Below are 19,089 nucleotides of genomic sequence, written 5' to 3'. Positions count from 1 at the left end.
GGAAGGATAGACGCCCTCCGTTAACTTTTGACTCATAAAAAGGTAACTAGAACTTTCGTGTCCAATCAAATGAGCCACCTTCGAAGTTTATACGACCGCCCCTTACATAGAAACCTTATACGCCTCCACGGCATAAATTAAAACACTTGCCTCCAGGATCTGGGGGGCTGTGTTAATCCCAGGAGTTTTGTTATGTGATATTTGAACTATTTAAAAACAGCTATCTCATAAATTGTATCGGATGGGTTTGGGGAAAAAGGGCAAGGGGCGGGGCTATTTGTCCTCGGATCTCTTTTGACTCTTAAAAAGTGAGTTAGAATTTTCAATTTCCAATCAAACGAGCCCTCTCTGAAGTTTTTACGAACATCTCTTCCATAAGAACCATATATGCCCGTAGGGCAAAACTTAAAACGCCTGTCCCCGGGTCCTGGGGGGTTGTATCGACACCTGAGTTTTTGTTCTATGATTTTTGGACTATTTTTAACAAAATGGCTATCAATATTTTTATCGGATGTGTTTGAGGAAAAAAAGCGTGGAGGGGACGAGTTGCCCTCGGATCTCTTTTTCGAGGGCCATCTAAAGTTTATACGGGAATCCCATTCATAAGAACCATATATGCCCCCAGGGCATAAATTATAACGCCTGCCCGAGCCCTGGGGGATTGTTCGACACCTGAAATTCAGTTATCTGACCTTTGAACTATTTTTAACAAAATGCGTACCTCAAAATTTTTATCGGATGCATTTAGGGAAAAAGGGGCGTGGGGTTCTAGTTGCCCTCCAATCTCTTTTGACTCTCGAAAACTGAACTAGAACTTTCAATTTCCAATCAAATGAGCCCTCTCTGAAGTTTTTACAAACATCTCTTCCATAAGAACCACATATGCCCATAGGGCAAAACTTACAACGCCTGTCCCCGGGTCCTGGGGGTTTTATCGACACCGGAGTTTTTGTTATATGATCTTTGGACTATTTTTAACACAATGACTATCAACATTTTTATAGGATGCGTTTGAGAAAAAAAGAGCGTGGGGGGACGAGTTGCCCTCGGATCTCTCGAAATTTCTAGTGAATTAAAACTTTCAATTTCCAATCAAATGAGCCCTCTGAAGTTTATACGGGAATCCCTTCCATAAGAACCATATATGCCCCCAGGGCATTAACTTAAAACGCCTGCCCTCGGGCCCTGGGGGGTTGTGTTGACCCCAGAATTTTTGTTGTATGATCTTTGAACTATTTTTAACAAAATGGCTTTCTCAAAACTCTTATCAGATGGGTTTGAGGAAAAAAGGGCGTAGAGGGGGGCTAGTTGCCCTACAATCTCATTTGACTTTTAAAAAGCGATTTAGAACTTTGAGTTTCCAATCAAATGAGCCCTCTCTGAAGTTTATACGTGTATTTTTTCCAGAGGAACCATATATGGCCACAGGGCATAACTTACAACGCCTGCCCCAAGCCCTTGGGGGTTGTATCGACACCGCAGTTTTTCTTATCTGACCTTGAACTATTTTTAACAAAATAGCTATCTCAAAATTTTCATCGGATGCATTTGGAGAAAAAGCGGCGTGGGGGGTCTAGTTGCCCTAAAATCTCTTTTGACTCTCAAAAATTGAACTAAAACTTTAAAATTTCCAATCAAATGAGCCCTCTCTGAAGTTTTCCGAGCATCGCTTCTATAAGAACCATATATGCCCCCAGGGCGTAACTTACAACACGTGCCCCCCGGGCCCTGAAGGGTTGTGTTGACTCCAGAGTTTTCGTTATATGATCTCTGAACTATTGTTAAAAAACGCTATCTCGAAATTTACATTGGATGGGTTTGAGGAAAATAGGGCGTGAAGGGGAGGGGGGCTAGCTGCCCTTCAATCTCTTTTGACTCTTAATAAGTGAACAAAAACTTTCAATTTCCAATCAAATGAGCCCTCTCTAAAGTTTATACTAGCATCCCTTCCATACAAACCATATATGCCCCCAGGGAATAACTTACAACACTTGCCCCCGGCCCTGGGGGTTGTATCGACACTGGGTTTTGTTATATGATCTTTGAACTATTTTTAACAAAATGGCTATCTCAAATTTTTATCGGATGCGTTTGGGAAGGCAGGTGTGCCTTTCCAAAAACTAACACACAAGTATTTGTCCAATAAGTGAGTCATACTTACGCCCACCATTTGCCCGTGCCATTTAAACATTTTTGCCTCTCAATTTACTCGGACTATCTGTCTTGTCTTTTTTCTACTATTAGCCATGTCTTGATGCCTAGTTGCCATTGGATCTCATTTGACTCTTAAGAAGTGAACTAGAACTTTCAATTTCCGATCAAATGAGCCCTCTCTGAAGTTTACACGAGCATCCCTCAGTGGCGGATCCAGGGGAGGGGTGCGCACCCCCTAGCGTAGTCTAAAGTACCGTAATTTACTTAATTAGCCCAAGTTTGCGTTAACTAAACTTGCTCCTAACGCAAGTTTATTGGATCAGCCTATTTTACCCCCCCCCCCCGCCTAAATTTTTTTTTCGGATCAACCTTTTTTGCCCCCCCCCCTAAAAAAATCCTAGATCCACCCCTTGCATCCCTTTCATAAGGCCCATATTTGCCCCCAGGGCATAACTTACGACGCCTGTCCCCGGGCCCTGGGGGATTGTGTCGACACCTGAGTTTCTGTTGTCTGACCATTGAACTATTTTTAACAAAATGCCTATCTAAAAATTTTTATCGGATGCATTTGGGGAAAAAGGGGCGCGGGGAGGGGGCTAGTTGCCTTCATATTTCTTTTGATTCTTATAAACTGAACTTAATCTTTCAATTTCCAATCAAATGAGCCCTCTCTGAAGTTTTTACGAGCATCTCTTCCATAAGAACAATATATGCCCCCAAGGCATAACTTACAACGCCTGCCTTCAGGCCCTGGGGGGTTGTGTTGACCCCGGAGTTTTCGTTATATGTTCTTTGAACCATTTTTAAAAAAAAGCTATCTCAAAGTTTTTATCGGATGGGTTTGAGGAAAAAAAGCGTGGAGAGGGGTGGAGGCGGGTGGGGAGGGGGGGGGAGGATACTTGCCCTCCGATCTCTTTTGGCTCTTAAAAAGTGAACAAAAACTTTCAATTTCCAATCGAATGAGCCCTCTCTAAAGTTTATACTAGCAACCCTTCCATACAAACCATATATACCCCCAGGGAATATCTTACAACACTTGCCCCCGGCCCTGGGAGTGAGTCGTACTTACGCCCACCATTTACCCGTGCCATTTAAACATTTTTGCCTCTCAATTTACTCGGACTACCTGTCTTGTCTTTTTTCTACAATTAGCCATGTCTTGATGCCTAGTTGCCATTGGATCTCATTTGACTCTTAAGAAGTGAACTAGAACTTTCAATTTCCGATCAAATGAGCCCTCTCTGAAGTTTATAAGAGCATCCCTCAGTGGCGGCCCCAGGGGGGCGCCCACCCCCCAAGCATAGTCTAAAGTACCGTAATTTACTTAATTAGCCCAAGTTTGCGTTAATTAAACTTGCTCCTAACGCAAGTTTATTGGATCAACCTATTTTACGCCCCCCCCCCCTAAAAATTTTTTTGGGGGGAGGATACTTGCCCTCCGATCTCTTTTGACTCTTAAAAAGTGAACTAGAACTTTTAATTTCCAATCAAATGATCGCATTTTGAAGTTTATACGAGCATTTCCACCATAGAACCATATATGCCCCCAGGGCATAACTTAAAAGGCCTGCCTCTGGGCCCTGGGGGGTGCGTGTCGACACCGGAGTTTTTGTTATACGATCTTTGAACTATTTTTAACAAAATGGCTATCTCAAAATTTTTATCGGATGAATTTGGGAATAAAAGAGCGTTGTGGGGAGGGATAGTTGTCCTCCAATATCTTTTGACTATTAAAAAGTGAAATAGAACTTTCAATTTCCATCCCCATGAGCCCTCTCTGAAGTTAATACGAGCATTCCTTCCATAAGAACCATATATGCCCCCAGGGCTTAACTAACAACGCCTGCCCCCGGGCCCTGGGGGTCATGTCGACACTGGAGTTTTTGTTATATGATCTTATAACTATTTTAACAAATTGGCTATCTCAAAATTTTTATCGGATGCATTTGGGAAAAAATGGCGTGGGGGAGGGTTGCTCGTTTCCTTCCGATCACTTTTAGCTCTTAAAAAGGGAACTAGAACTTCCACTTTCCAATCGAATGAACAACCTCCAAAGTTTATTCGACGACCCCTTCTATGTGAAGTGCCTCTGGAAAAAAACGACAAATAATAGTAAAATATTGGAGCCGAATGGTTTTTACTATGAGCAACGCTATGGCGTTGCCTCTGATGTATCCAATAGACATTTCGAGACTGTCCTTTTATTGGGGAGGGGGGCTAGCTACCCTTCATTGCTTTTGACTTTTAAAAGGTAACTCGTACTTCCAATTTTTAATCACATGAGCCTCCTCTAAAGTTTATACAATCATCCCTTCCATAAAAAGTCTAAATATCCTTGAGGCATAATTTACAACCCTTTACCCTAGGCTTTGGGCTTTGTTTCAACCCCAAAAGCCTTGTTATCTGATATTTAGATTATTTTGAATAAAATGGCTACCTCAAAATTTCTATTAGATGCATTTCGGGACAATACGGTGTGTGTGTGTGGGGGGGGGGGAAGGGGGGTGTCTGCCCTCCAATAACTTTGACTCTTAAAAAGAGCACCAGGGCTTCAGATTACCAGTCCAATGAGCCCCCTCCGATGTTTATATGACCACGCTTTCTATAAAAACCTTATATGCCCCCAGGGCTAACTTACAACCCTTGCCCTGACGGCTGGGGGGATCTGTTATCCTAAAATACATAATTTTTAGAGCTTTCAAATACATTGAACAAAATGGCTATCTCAAAATTTTGATTGGAAGTATTTGGGTAAATGATGGGCATGGGGGGGGGGGTCATTTGCCCTTCGATCACTTTCGACTAATTAAAAGGGCACTAGTCCTCTCAATTTCCAATCAAATGAGCCATTTTTAAAGTTTCTACGATTAGGCCTACGCTTTCTATGAAAACTTTATATGCCCCATGGGAAAAACTTGCAACCCTTGTCTTGAGGGCTGTTGGGGAGGGGGGGGGTTGTCATCACAATGCTTTCTATAAGAACCTTATATGCCCCGGGGCATAAATTACAACCTTTGCCTTGAGGGCTGTAGGGGGGGGGAGGGTGTCATCCTCACTGACATAATTTCCGGACCTTTCAACTATGTTGAACAAAATGGCTATCTAAAAATTTTGATTGGATGTGTTTGGGGGAAGGGTGGGCGTGGGAGGTGGATTAGTTGCGCTCCAATCACTTTTGACTATTAAAAAGGGCACTAATCCTTTCATTTTCTAATTGAACCAGCCCTTTTTGAAGTTTCTACGACAACTCTGGTCTAAAAAAACAAAACCAAACAAAAAAAAAAACATTTTGCCATCATCATTCTTTACTTAGGCTGCGCTATTGCGGTGCCTATGATTACGGTAAGACTGCGGCACACATTCTAGCTTTACTAACAGAATAAGCTAAGGAAGATGATATTGGTGACAATTTATTGCCTCTTAAATGGAATGCAAGATAAATGAAAATATAAAATAAAACAGTTGACAATACGAAACAAAATGAAAATAAAACGAATTCAATGAAAATAAAATGAAAATCGTTTTTAGTAAAAAAAAAACTGCGTTCTTTCTCGGCAATGCTAAAATAAAGAAAATCGGAATGAAAGCGCTATGAGTTTTTTGGCTTCGAATAACCTTCAAAATCAACTGCTTCAGGGTTTAAGGTATAATCGTCAGCTCACAGTAGATCCTATATGTTAGCCAGGGCCATATCCAGGACTTTTTTCTGGGTAAGGGAGCGGTAAAAAACACATAAAAATTTGCTTCTATTCGTTCTTGTCACGTTTTTACGAGTTGGGCTAGCATTTCCGGGGAGGATTCAAACCCCTACATCCCCCTGGGTACGGCCTTGATGTTAGCATGCTAATAGATACTGTGTCTGTAAAATTTTTAATTTGTACGTAAGCTGTTTCGTTCCAGAGTTTTACTTGAATGTGGTCTAAAGTTTGATATTGTAGAATTTTTCTTGTTATGAATGTTGAGTCATTTTACCAAATATCAAGAAAGAATGGAAAGGGTACAACGAAAGCCATACAACGAAATTTCAAACTCGACAAATTTTGTTATTTGTGATCCCGTGCATTTTGAGGGATACGAAATCTCGTCAAAATGCCAGATTCTTTGTCCGAGAGGGCGAGGGTTCAAATCCTGGCGTATCCAATTATTTGGTTTGGGACGGGGGTCAGTGGCGTGACTCTGTAAGCTCAGCCAGTGTCGAACCAGCTCTAAATGGGTACCTGAAAAAACCTGGAGAAGGTAAACAGGAAGGGTGTGCAAAAGCGCAGGATGGTTGGCCCCCAACCCCCCAATGCACCTCCTGGCTGAAGGGCCAAGAAATGGATATCAGCACCTCCAGTAGGGACTGTAAAGTCCAATGCCGTTTTCTTTACCTTTTTTTTATATCGATTTTAAATTTGAAGAAGATCTAAGAGACTATAGGTGAGACCTAGGGTTCGGCTAATATCAGTTGATCCATTTGCTGTGTTGCGGGAGCGACTCCCCCCCACCCCTTTGCCGCTGATTGCAGTTTTTTGTAAGAGAGTGGCGAGGGTTTGAACTCAGCAGTTCTACAGAAAGTATGGAACTTCGACAGGATTAATTAATATGATTTTACATTTTGGAAAGCTGCATTAACTTCGTGTCTGGGGCGAAAAAGGATGAATTTCGTTTGCCTTTGAGCCAAGGCCAAAATTGTGTAAGCTACAGTGGAGTACATTGCCTTTGGAAGAGAAGGCTATTTGAAACTATTCTGCCAAACTTTGAGCGTTCCTGCTTTCAAGTTGGAAGGTCCACTTAAGTTAGCAGTCGGTTCAAATTGAAGTGAGACTTTAAATCTTAAGCTTGTTAAGATGTATAACGTCTCCCTGGCTTTATAGCCAAAATATTGTGTTAGAATAATTAATAGAAAAACTTAGAGATGGGAATAGGGCATTTTATTACAGGTATTAAAGCTGTCATTTTCTATCACAAGCCATTTCCGTTTGTATTTCTGTTGAGTGATTTAATTTTCGATGTTTTGAACTGAGGGCTGAATCAATGAACTGACTGAAGAACTGATGTTTTGAATTGAGGTAGAAGACTGAATCACACGTGCCTCCTTTATTTTAATAGTTTTGTCATTGGGAAAGCGATCGGGGCTTTCCCTTTCGCTCCTTTCTTAGTATCGATTAGACAGTTGGGTCATGGCAATAAAATCAGTCTTGAATTAAGAATAGATACGATTTCTTTTTCAACGCTGATCGATACTCCTTGATGAGCTGATGAATGGGCGTGGCATAAGAAAAGTCCGTTTATGAGCTGCACCATTTTGAAAATTTGGAGGCATTGACAACTTCTGTGTTTCGGTACACACTGAGATACTGGATAATGAATCTGCTCAAAAGCGAGCTAAGACCTGATTCTTTGCAACAACAAGCTGGAGGCAAAAATGAGCCTTTGGCCACTCCGTCACAAACCCCCTGCTGCTTCGTCCAAATTATTTGGCAAAAGTGTAGGCATGTTACACCTTGTTGAACCCAAATCACACAACCATATTTCTTTTGTATGATTGCGGATAATAAGTGGGCCAGCATCACCCTCCTCCTTCTACAAATGCCCGCCATGCTGCTAACTTTTTAGCATAAATGTACGCATGTCATGCGTAGTTGGAAGCGGAATCACGCAAGAATTCCCAATCTGTATTAATGGAGGATGAAATTTGGTCATTTGTCAGTCTACCCTTTCTTCCACCCCTGCCAAACGCACGCCTCACAGCCAAACTTTTGGTGAAAAGGTAAGTATGTTGTTGCTTGTTTGACCAGGAATCCTGCAAGGATTTACATATAGTATTAATAGAATGCACAAAGTGGGTTTTCGGCCCCTCCGATACCCCACTCCCTCCTGCTCTCTCCAAATATTTTGTTTTGCTTGAAGAAAGACAGGCATGTTGCACCCCCCCCCGACTTCTGTGCTTGTACACAGGGTCATCCGACAAAAATTGTTGTACTATGATCGGTATTTTCTAAACTTCACAAATACAAATTAATCTAGAGACTTCAATTAAACATAATTAAACATTAATTAAACATATTATTTAATTAATTAAACATTAATTGATTCACCACGGGCAGGTAGACAAGGAAAGGGTTAAGGGCTTTCAGACCATCTAAACATCGAGATTTCGACGATTGTTCTTCTTTATTTCACATTATGTTTCGTATTGCTTGTTTTGCCTTTCATATTTCATACTGCTTTTTTGCCTTTCGAAGTTGTCTCCCAGCAAATACTCTTCCAGAACAGGGCCTTAAATTACTATGGGGCAGGGGGATACCCCTCAGACCCCAGTTCCCCCCAGCTAAAATTCAACGTCTTCAAAAATCTTGTCAAAACTAAGATAGGCCTAAATAAAACAAGCATCCACAGAAACAGATCAGTTTTCTTCAATATACCTTTGTCTTTATGGTACTAAATGACTATTTTTTTTCACTTAGTTGTTTTCATTTGACTTTAGAAAATCGGCTCCATCTTTGCCCTCCCCCCTCCAGAATTTTTACGAAAATACGCCCATGCTCCAGACACAATTATTTGGGCTCGTGTAGGCGTCATCACTACGACGCATGATTGTCTGCAAGCTTGAGGGTAACACAGCCGTCTTGTTAAACCTTCAATTGGCTGTTAAAAAAATTGAAAGCTTTCAGAACTTTTTTCTTCAATACACTTATTCTAATTGCCAGACTTTTTTGTAGTTACTTTCCGTTGAACAAATTTGTTTTTTTATTTAATTTCTGATCGTTTTTTAAATAATGCTGGGAAATCCGGCGCCCCATTCATAGATATTCCCCTTCCTCCATGAAAAATTCCTCCATGGAGAGATCCACCCACGTAACCTCTCCCCTGACCCCCACCAGAAAAATGTTCCCCCCCCCTGAAAACGTCCGTATACTTCCCAATAACCATACTATATGTAAACGATGGGCAAAGTTCATAACCTGCAGCCCTTCCCCTGGGGACTGTGGGGGATTAAGTCATCCTCAAAGACATAGTTATTAGATTTTTCGACTATGCAGAACAGAATCGCTATCTCAAAACTTTGATTGGGAAACTATGGGAAAAAATGAGCGGGGGAAGGGGCCTAGTTGCCCTTCAATTGTTTTGGTCACTTAAAAACGCCACTAGAACTTTTATTTCTTTTTGAATGAGCCCTGTGGCGATACTCTAGGAGCATTAAGTCGATACCCTGGAAAAAAACAAAACAAAAAATTTACAAATAAACACGCACCCGTGATCTTTCTTCCAGCAAAAAATACAAAATTCTACATTTTTGCAGGTAGAAGCTTGAAACCTCTACCGTAGGGTTCTCTGATACGCTAAATCAGATGGTGTGATTTTCATTAAGATTCTATGACTTTTAAGGATTGTCCCCCTATTTTCGAGAATAAAGCAAATTTTGTCAGGCTCGTAACTTTTGATGGGTAAGACTAAACTTGTTGAAACTTATACATTTGAAATCAGAATAAAAATGAATTTGGTATCAAAATTCCCTTATTTATAGTTTCGGGTACTATTGAGCCGGGTCGCTCCTTACTTCCAGTTCGTTACCACGAACTGTTTGATTCTCCCTGAGTCTTGAAAAAATAGACGTCCAACAGTAAATAATTTTTTAATTTTGGGTCTAGGTAAGCAATATATAGTCATTGGCAATGTTGCATTGACTAAGTGAAACCAGAAATTATACGTAATATTTTGGTAAAGCGGAATCGAATTTTGAAAAATATATGATCTGCCATCTAGCGATTCTCTTCAGCACTGAATTCGTGATAACAACAAATATATAACAGCAGAGAAAAATTAATTGAATCAGAAAAGGTAGCTCTTTACGCTAAAGTTTGACTCTTTCTCACAACTCTATTTTTCAAAACAATAAAAAACTTTAGCGTAAAGAGCGAGGCGTTGAGGAGGGGACAGCCCCTTTCATATAAAGAATAATTTCTGTTCGTTTTAAATTTTAATGCTTGCTCCTTACTTTTAAGTAAAAGAACTTGTTTTTTATTTAATCCTAGCAAAGGAACCGAAAAAACTACTGCTGTCGAGTTATGTCTAATGACTATGCGTAAAACTCTTAAAAACTGTGATCTTTGATTTCTTTTTTAGCCGATATGAAATGTGAGAGTGCTGTCCTCATATTTTAAAAATGTAAAAAGCAAAATATAGAGCACAATAAAAATGGTATGGGAAAATGATGCATATTTTGAAAAAATGAAAGATAAGCATAATTATGTAAAAAAACAAATGATCAAATCCGTAATTAGAAAATAAGCCATTCCTTTGAAGCCCCCTTATTAGCCCCCGTTTATACCGATAATGAACTTCTAATAAAACGCAATAATTATATTTTAGTTCCTTTATCAAGGTTTGATAAATTGTCCACAGGATCATATACCTTGCCGTGCTTACCGTACGTATTTCACTAAATTTCATGTTCCTGTTACCATAGGCAGCGCAATAGCGCTGCCTAAGTAAAGAACGATGTGGGGACAAGGTATTCTTGTTTTTTTTCTTTTAGACCAGGGTACTTCGTATCAAAGGAGTCGTCGTAGAAACTTCGAAAAGGGCTCATTCGATTAGAAATTGGAAGGGCTAGTGCCCATTTTAATAGTCGAAGACCTATTGGCGGAAAACTAACACCCCTCTCATACCATCAATTTACCCAAACACATCCAAACAAAATTTTGAGATAGCCATTTTGTTCGACGTAGTTGAAAGCTTCGAAAATTCTTTCCTTAAGGATGACACTCCCCCACAGCCCTCAGGGAAAGGGTTGTAAGTTATGCCACAGGGCAAGGGTTATAAGTAATGCCCCGGGGGCATATAAAGTTTTTATAGAAAGCGTTGTCGTAGAAACTTCAAAAAGGGCTCATTCGATTGGAAATTGAAAGGGCTACTGCCCTTTTCGATAGTCAAAATTGATTGGAGGGCAAATAACCCCCCTCTCACACCCACCATTTCCCCAAACACATCCAGTCAATAGTTTGAGATAGCCATTTTGTTCAACATAGTTGAAAGGTCCTGAAATTATGTCTTTGACGATGACACTCTCCCCACAGCCCTCAGGTAAAGGGTTGTAAGTTATGCCCTGAGGGGATATAAGGTATTTAAAGAAAGTGTTGTCGTAGAAACTTCAAAAAGGGCTCATTCGATTGGAAATTGAAAGGGCTAGTGCCTTTTTTAATAGACGAAAGTGGTTGGAGGGCAACTTATCTCACGCCCACCATTTCCTCAAACACGTCTAATCAAAATTTTGAGATAACCATTTTGTTCAACGTAGTTGAAAGTTCTGGAAATTACGTCCTTGAGGATGACAACCCCCCATAATCCTCAGTGCAAGGGTTGTAACCATATAAGGTTTTTGTAGAAAGCGTTGTCGTAGAAACTTCAAAAAGGGCTTATCATTTTTTTGTTTTTTTCCCCAGGGGTGATCGTGTCGGCCCAGTGGTCCTAGAGCATCGACACAGGGGCTCATTCAAAATGAAATTAAAAGTTTTAGTGGCCTTTTTAAGTGACCAAAACAATTGAAGGGCAACTAGGGCCCCTCCCACGTTCATTATTTCCCATAGTCACCCGATCAAAATTATGAGATAGCTATTTTGTTCAGCATAGTCGATAAGTCTTATAGCTATGTCTTTGAGGATGACTTAATCCCCCCCGGTCCCCAGGGGAAGGGCTGCAAGTTAGGAACTTTGCCAATTGTTTACATACAGTATTGGTTATTGGAAGTATACGGACGTTTTCAGGGGGATTTTTTTTCTTATTGAGGGGTCGGGGGTTACATGGGAGGATTTTTCCATGAAGGGACACTTCTATGAATGGGGCGCCGGATTTCCCACCATTATTTAAAAAACAATGAGAAATTAAATACAAAAATAAGTTTTTCCAACTGAAAGTAACTACAAAAAAGGCTGACAATTAGAAAAAGTGTGTTAAGAAGAAAGTTCTCAAAGCTTTTAATGTTTTAAACAGCCAATTGAAGGTTTAACAAGACGGCTGTGTTAATGATTATCTTTACTCTTTTTAAAACAATTAATTAAAAAAAAACTTTCCGAAAAATAATTTTTTCAAAGAAAAGTAAAGGCCATTTTAAACTTAAGCTCAGGAGATACAAATACCTGTTAAAATTCAAAACGACGAGAAATTACTATTAAAGAATAAATGAAACCCAAAACGAACAGAAATTAAATAAACAATCATAGCAAAAAACATACAACAATACCTGTTAGGAGATACAAATACCTGTTAAAATTCAAACTCAAAACGGCCAGAAATTACTATTAAAGAATAAATGAAACCCAAAACGAACAGAAATTAAATAAACAATCATACAAAAAAACATACAACCAGTAATAATATAAATGAATAAATAGATCTTAAAGCGAGTAATGCTTAGATTGAATATGAAAATCAAGCTTAAAACGAAAACAAATATTTTGCTAATAAAGTATAAATGAAACTTAAAACGAACAGAAATTAAATAAACAATCAATGGGAACAAACATACAATATATATTAATGTAAATGAATAAATAAATCTTTAAAACGAGTGAAACTTAAAAAGAATATGCAAATCAAGTTCGAATCGAATAAAAATATTACAAACAAGAGTTTGGGTATCGTGTCACTGCAGAAGCCTAAGACCTACTGCGTCATTGGCGCATTACTGAAAACAATTCTTTGAAATATTTTCATTTTTATAACCTTAAGAAATCAAAAATTAATTAAGATTTTAGGGAATAAATGTCAGCATATGTATATCAAATTAACAGTCACATTTTTTTTCAGTCAACTCATTTGAATTTTTTTTCAGTAAGGTGCAAATTCTATTCCTGCTTTTAGAAAGCATAGGGGTATTAAACCCTACTCAAAATAATTCATGCTCGTCTCGAGTTTGAATCCTATATTTATTGAAATTTTTGTTCGTTTTGGGTTTCATTTATTTATTGATACTGATTTGGAGTAGTTGTATGCTTGGTAGATTATATGATAGTCCGGACGCCGTCCTCGGACTATGATAGTCCGAGGTGTTGAAAATGTGAATCATACCACGACGGAATGGGGCTGCTACGAGAATTAGCCTACCCTCCACCCCCTAAATTGACCATGCGGATTCAAAAATACCAATGGCACTTGCTTGCGAGTGGTGGAACACTCCGAAACTTGACATTTTATTATATTTTGGTGTTTCATGCAAGAAAATGCATGTTCCACAAAGTTTGAGGTGCAGTTTTCCGCTCAAATAGAAATGCCTAGAAGCCATAGAATGTTTTCATAACAAACTAACCCGATTAGTTACAAAAAATAGCAGATTTAAAAAAAATGGCAAAACTATATGAGTCTTGAATAGTCTTGGAAAGTATAAACAAAATCAAATTGAATATTATATATATAATGATATTAATTGTTGAAAAATCCATCAGTTTAAGATTTTTTTTCACTGTAATTTTTATTTTCATTTTCAATACTGTAAGAACTGGAAAATAATAAATTTGTAATATACGAGTAATTCGTTTTCAGTAAAGCACCAAGGACGCAGAAGGGTTTAGGTTTTTACAGTTAAAGAAGGGGGCAGTATCCAAATTTTACTTGTAGCGAAACTATATTTGTCTTGACCAATCTTGAAAAGAACTACTAAATTAAACTGAATATTTAATGTACAATGATATTAATTGCTGAAAGCTCATCGGTTAAAAATTTTACTGTAATTTTAATATTTATTTTCAATATTAAGAACAAAAGAAAACATTTGTAATATAATTCGTTTTCAGTAAAGCACCAATGACGCAGTAGGTTTTAGGCTTCTGCAGTGAGACGATACCCAAACTCTTGTTTTTAGTTATTTTTATTCGATTCAAATTTGATTTGCATATTCAATTTAAGTTTCACTCGTTTTAAGATGTATTAATTCATTTACATTAATATATACTGTATGTTTGTTCGCATTGATTGTTTATTTAATTTCTGCTCGTTTTAAGTTTCGTTTATACTTTAATAGGAAAATATTTGTTTTCGCTTTAAGCTTAATTTTCACATTCAATCCATGCATTTCTCTCTTTAAGATGTATTTATTCATTTATATTATTTCTCGTTGTATGTTTTTTCTTATGATTGTTTTTTTAGTTTCTGTTCGTTTTGAGTTTCAATTATTCTTTAATAGTAATTTCAGGTCGTTTTGAGTTTGAATTTTAACAGGTATTTGTATCTCCTGAGCTTAAGTTTAAAATGGCCTTTACTTTTCTTTGAAAAACGTGTTTTTCGGAAAGTTTTTTTAATTAATTTTTGTTCGTTTTTGATTGCAAAAAGTTTCAAGTTTTTATGGCATGGGGGGGGGTGCTTACTGTCTAATTATTCTTGACTTTAAAAAACGGATCTAGAACTCTCAATTTAAATCGAATGAGGCTTTTTTCAAAGTCTATACGATTACCTCTTTGATAAAAACCTTATATATGAACAATAGACAGCTTGCATAACTTGTGGACAGCGATTGACAACAATGAACGGATTGAAAAAATAGCTCCAATAAGGGGGTTTAGACCATTTCACTTGCTGACACAAAGGGATCACGACTGTTTGGAATTGACCTTAATAGGAATTTGTGTGCCGAAGCAATTTTGCATCTATCACAGCTACCCGGTCCTGTCTAATAAATGATCTCAAACAGAAAGTCCAAAAAGCGTATGGGATGATTTTATCATGCAAACGCCTATATAACCGCCACATTCTAGCATGAATCTTCAATTCCTTTGCCACCCCTCATATCTTAGCTTTGTCATCTTTCTGGTTTTTTCTCACTGTTGATGATAAAAAAACAATCTGTACAGTGTTTTATAAGTTTACAAAACATCTGCTTAGCCTTCTCCCCTGGCAAAGAAACTGCCAGATTTCGTAACGTTACGGATACGATGACCCCTTCGTCGTGATCGTGACCAGGAGGGGAAAGTTCCTGAAATCTTTAGACCCAACGCATAATATGTTTGAAGCTATAGTTAGTACTGTGTAATGGTTGTTTTTTTATGTAAATAGTTTCGCCATTGGTTTTGAAGTATTAATTTAAGTTGCTCGTTTGTTTGATGTGTTGTTGTTTTCTTTTCATTTTCTCTCTACTCCATTTTTACTTTTTTTGTATTGTTAAAGATGGGTAATAAAAATCATTCATTCATTCATAACTTACAGCACCTACCCCTGGGCCCTGGTGGGCTGTGTCGACGCCGGAGTTTTTTGTTATCAGAACTTTGAACTATTTTAATAAATGTCTATCTCAAAATTTCTATCTGATGCATTTAGGGCGTGGAGGAGGGAGAGGGGCCAGTTGCCCTTCAATCTCTTTTGACTCTTAAAAAGTGAACAAGAACTTTCAATTTTCAATCAAATGAGCCCACTCTAAAGTTTATATGAGCATCCCTTCCATAAGAAATAATGTGAAGGATTCGGAGAATCCTTAAATTACAACCCTTGCCCTGAGGGCTTTGGGGGAGTTGTAAACCTCAAAGACGTAATTTCCAGAACTTAAAACTACGTTTAATAAAATGGCTGTCTTAAAATTTTGATTGGATGTGTTTAAGGAAGAGGTGGGCGTGAGAGGGGGGTTAGTTGCCCTCAAATCACTTTTGACTATTATAAAGGGCACTAGACCTCGGAATTTCCAATCGAATGAGCCTTTTTTGAAGTTTCTACGACGCCACCTTCTATAAAAACCTGATATGCCCCCAGGGCATAACTTAAAACCCTTGCCCTGAGGGTTGTGGGGGATTGTCCACCTCAGAAACATATTTTCTATCTGGAAATCAACTACGCTGAACAAAATGGCTATCTCGGAATTTTGATTGGATGTGATTGGGGGAATATGGGAATGGAGGGGGGCTAGTTGCCCTCCAATCACTTCGACTATTAAAAAGGGTACTAGCCCTTTGAATTTCCAATTGTATGTGCCTGTTTTGAAGTTTCTACGACAACGCCTTCTATAAAAATCTTATATGCCCCTAGGGCATAACTTAAAACCCTTGCCCTGAGGGTTGTGGGGGGGTGTCCTCCTCAAAAATATATTTTCAATCTGGAAATAAACTAAGCTGAACAAAAATGGCTATCTCCAAATTTTGATTGGATGTGTTTGGGGGAATGATGGGTGTAGGGGGGGGGGGGCTAGTTGCCCTCCAATCAATTTAGAAATGGACTATTAAAAAGAGCACTATCCCTTTGAATTTTCAATCGAATGGGCCTTTTTTGAAGTTTCTACGACAACACCTTCTATAAAAACCTTATATGCCCCCAGTGCATAACTTAAAACCCTTGCCCTGAGGGCTCTTGGGGAGTTTCCTCCTCAAAACATATTTTCCATCTGAAAATCAACTACGCTGAACAAAATGGCTCAAAATTTTGATTGGATGTGTTTAGGGACATGACGGGCGTGGGGGGGGGGGCTAGTTGCACTCCAATCATGTTCGACTATTAAAAAGGGCACTAGCCTTTTAATTTCCAATCGAATGAGGCTCTTTTGTAGTTTCTACGACAACACCTTCTATAAAAACCTTAATGCCCACAGGGCATAACTTAAAACCCTTGCCCTGAGGGTTGTGGGGGAGTGTCATCCTCAAAAATATATTTTCTATCAGGAAATCAACTACGCTGAAATAAATGGCTATCTGAAAATTTTGATTGGATGAGTTTGGGGAAATGATGGGCGCGGGGGGGGGGGGGAGGGGGTTACACTCCCATCATTTTCGACTATTAAAAAGGGCACTAGCCCTTTAATTTCCAATCGAATGAGCATGTTTTGAAATTTCTACGATAACGCTTTCTATAAAAACCTTATATTCCCCCAGGGCATAACTTAAAACCCTTGCCCTGAGGGTTGTGGGGGAGTATCCTCCTCAAAAACATATTTTCTATATGGAATCAACTACTCTGAACAAAATGGCTATCTCAAAAATTTTGATTGGATGTGTTTGGGGGAATGAGGGGCGTGGGGGGGGGGCTAGTTGCCCTCCAATCATTTTCGACTATCAAAAAGGGCACTAGCTCTTTAATTTCCAATCGAATAAGCCTGTTTTGAAGTTTCTACGACAACGCCTTCTATAAAAACCTTATATGACCCCAGGGCGTAACTTAAAACCCTTGCCCTGAGGGTTGTGGGGGAGTATCCTCCTCAAAAATATATTTTATATCCGGAAGTCGACTACGCTGAACAAAATGGCTATCTGAAAATTTTGATTGGATGTGTTTGGGGGAATTATGGGCGTGGGGGGGCTAGTTGCCCTCCAATCATTTTCGACTATTAAAAAGGGCACTAGAACTCTCGATTTCCAATCGAATGAGCTCCCTTTGAAGCTTTTACTACGACCCCTTCCATATGAAGTGCCTCTGGAAAAAAATATATAAATAATAAAACATTGGAGCTGTATGGCCTCTACTACAGGCAACGCTACAGCGTTGCCTCTGATATGAACAATTTACACTCAGGCTTGCCGATAATCATACGTCGTGGTGATCACGCCTGCACGAGCCCAACTAATTGTGTCTGACACATGGGCGTATTTTCGTGAAAATTCTGGACGGGAGGGGGGGGGGTCAAAGATGGAGCAGATTTTTCAAAGTCAAATGAAAACAACTAAGTGATAAATAAAAAATTAGTCATTTAGTAGCATAAAGTCAACGGTATATTAAAGAAACTGATCTGTTTCTCTGGATACTTGAATTATGTAGGCCTATATTAGTTTTGAAACGATTTTTAAAGATGCTAAATTTCAGCTGGGGGGAACTGGGGTCTGGGGGGTGCACCCCTGCCCCATAGCAATTTAAGCCCCTGTTCTTAAAGAGAATTTTCTGGGACAGAACTTCGAAAGGTAAAAAAGCAGTATGAAATATTAAAGGCAAAACAAGCAATACGAAACATAATATGAAAAAAACTAAGAACAATCGTCTAAATCTCAATGTGTAGATGGTCTGAAAGCACTTAACCCTTTCCTTGTCTACCTGCCCGTGGTGAATCAATTAATTTTTAATAAATTAATTAATATGTTTAATTATGTTTAATTGAATTCTCTATATTAATTTGTATTTGTGAAGTTTAGAAAATACCGGTCATTGTACAACAAGATTTGTCGGATGACCCTGTGTACAAGCACAGAAGTTCGGGGGAGGGGGGGGGTATAAGTAGGGTATAAGATCAGCTCTTATCATTATGTTTTCTTTCATTTTTTTTTCTTTAACTATAAGAAGAAAATAAAAATTAATTGAATAGAAAGTATTATATGTGGAGGAGAAGTAAAAAGAGAATTCGCTCAGAAAAAATTTACTCAAGCCTTTGCAATTCTATCAGTAAAAGAAAGCAATCTTACTTCATGAGTTTTTTTGGCATTAAAAGAGAAATTTTTCTACTGAAAATAGAAAATAACCAAATAGAAAAAAAATATCTGGAGAAGAAAAGAGGTTAAGGACAACGTCAAATCTTAGTTTATCTAGTTATCCTTCAATTAATCTCTAATCTGTAGCAGTTTTTTTGTTTACTTTGCACATAATGTGAAGAAAAACTTTAGTTTGTACTTTGTATCAAAGCTCATAGATTTCTAAAAAACACAGTTTTTCAGAAAGCTTCTAAATATAGAAACTTTGAGCAGAATTAAAAGCCTTATTCCTTGCATAAGATACGTAATCTATTTCTAAGATGCGCAAATCTATAGGACGGCGACTTTTTTTCTTCTTCAAAAAAAGAAGGGAGAAAAGATCAACATACAGATTGAACTATTACGAATTTATAGCAATGAGATAGCCGAAGTAAATATGATGAAATGGAAAAATGCTAAAATGAAAGTAGATTTAGATAATGCAGAATTGATAGCAAAGGGATAGCCGAAGTAAAAATGTTAAAATGGAAAAATGCAAAAATAAATGTAGATTTAGATAATGTAGATAACGGATTAATAGCAATGGGAA

At 38.4% G+C, this 19,089-nt stretch overlaps 1 protein-coding gene across 1 annotated transcript in view; it reads right to left on the bottom strand.

Moving 5' to 3' along the window:
* The window catches only part of LOC148948909 (O-glucosyltransferase rumi homolog), a 242,818-nt gene that overhangs the window by 46,599 nt on the left and 177,130 nt on the right, over positions 1–19,089 (bottom strand). The gene's annotated exons all lie outside the window — the stretch shown is intronic.

The sequence above is a fragment of the Artemia sp. Qi Xiang Cuo genome, chromosome 9 (genome assembly GCF_049724085.1).
Source record: "Artemia sp. Qi Xiang Cuo chromosome 9, ASM4972408v1, whole genome shotgun sequence".
Classification (NCBI taxonomy): domain Eukaryota; kingdom Metazoa; phylum Arthropoda; class Branchiopoda; order Anostraca; family Artemiidae; genus Artemia; species Artemia sp. Qi Xiang Cuo.
Note: the sequence above shows the minus strand (reverse complement) of the source record. Positions and strands in the feature narration are given on the sequence as shown.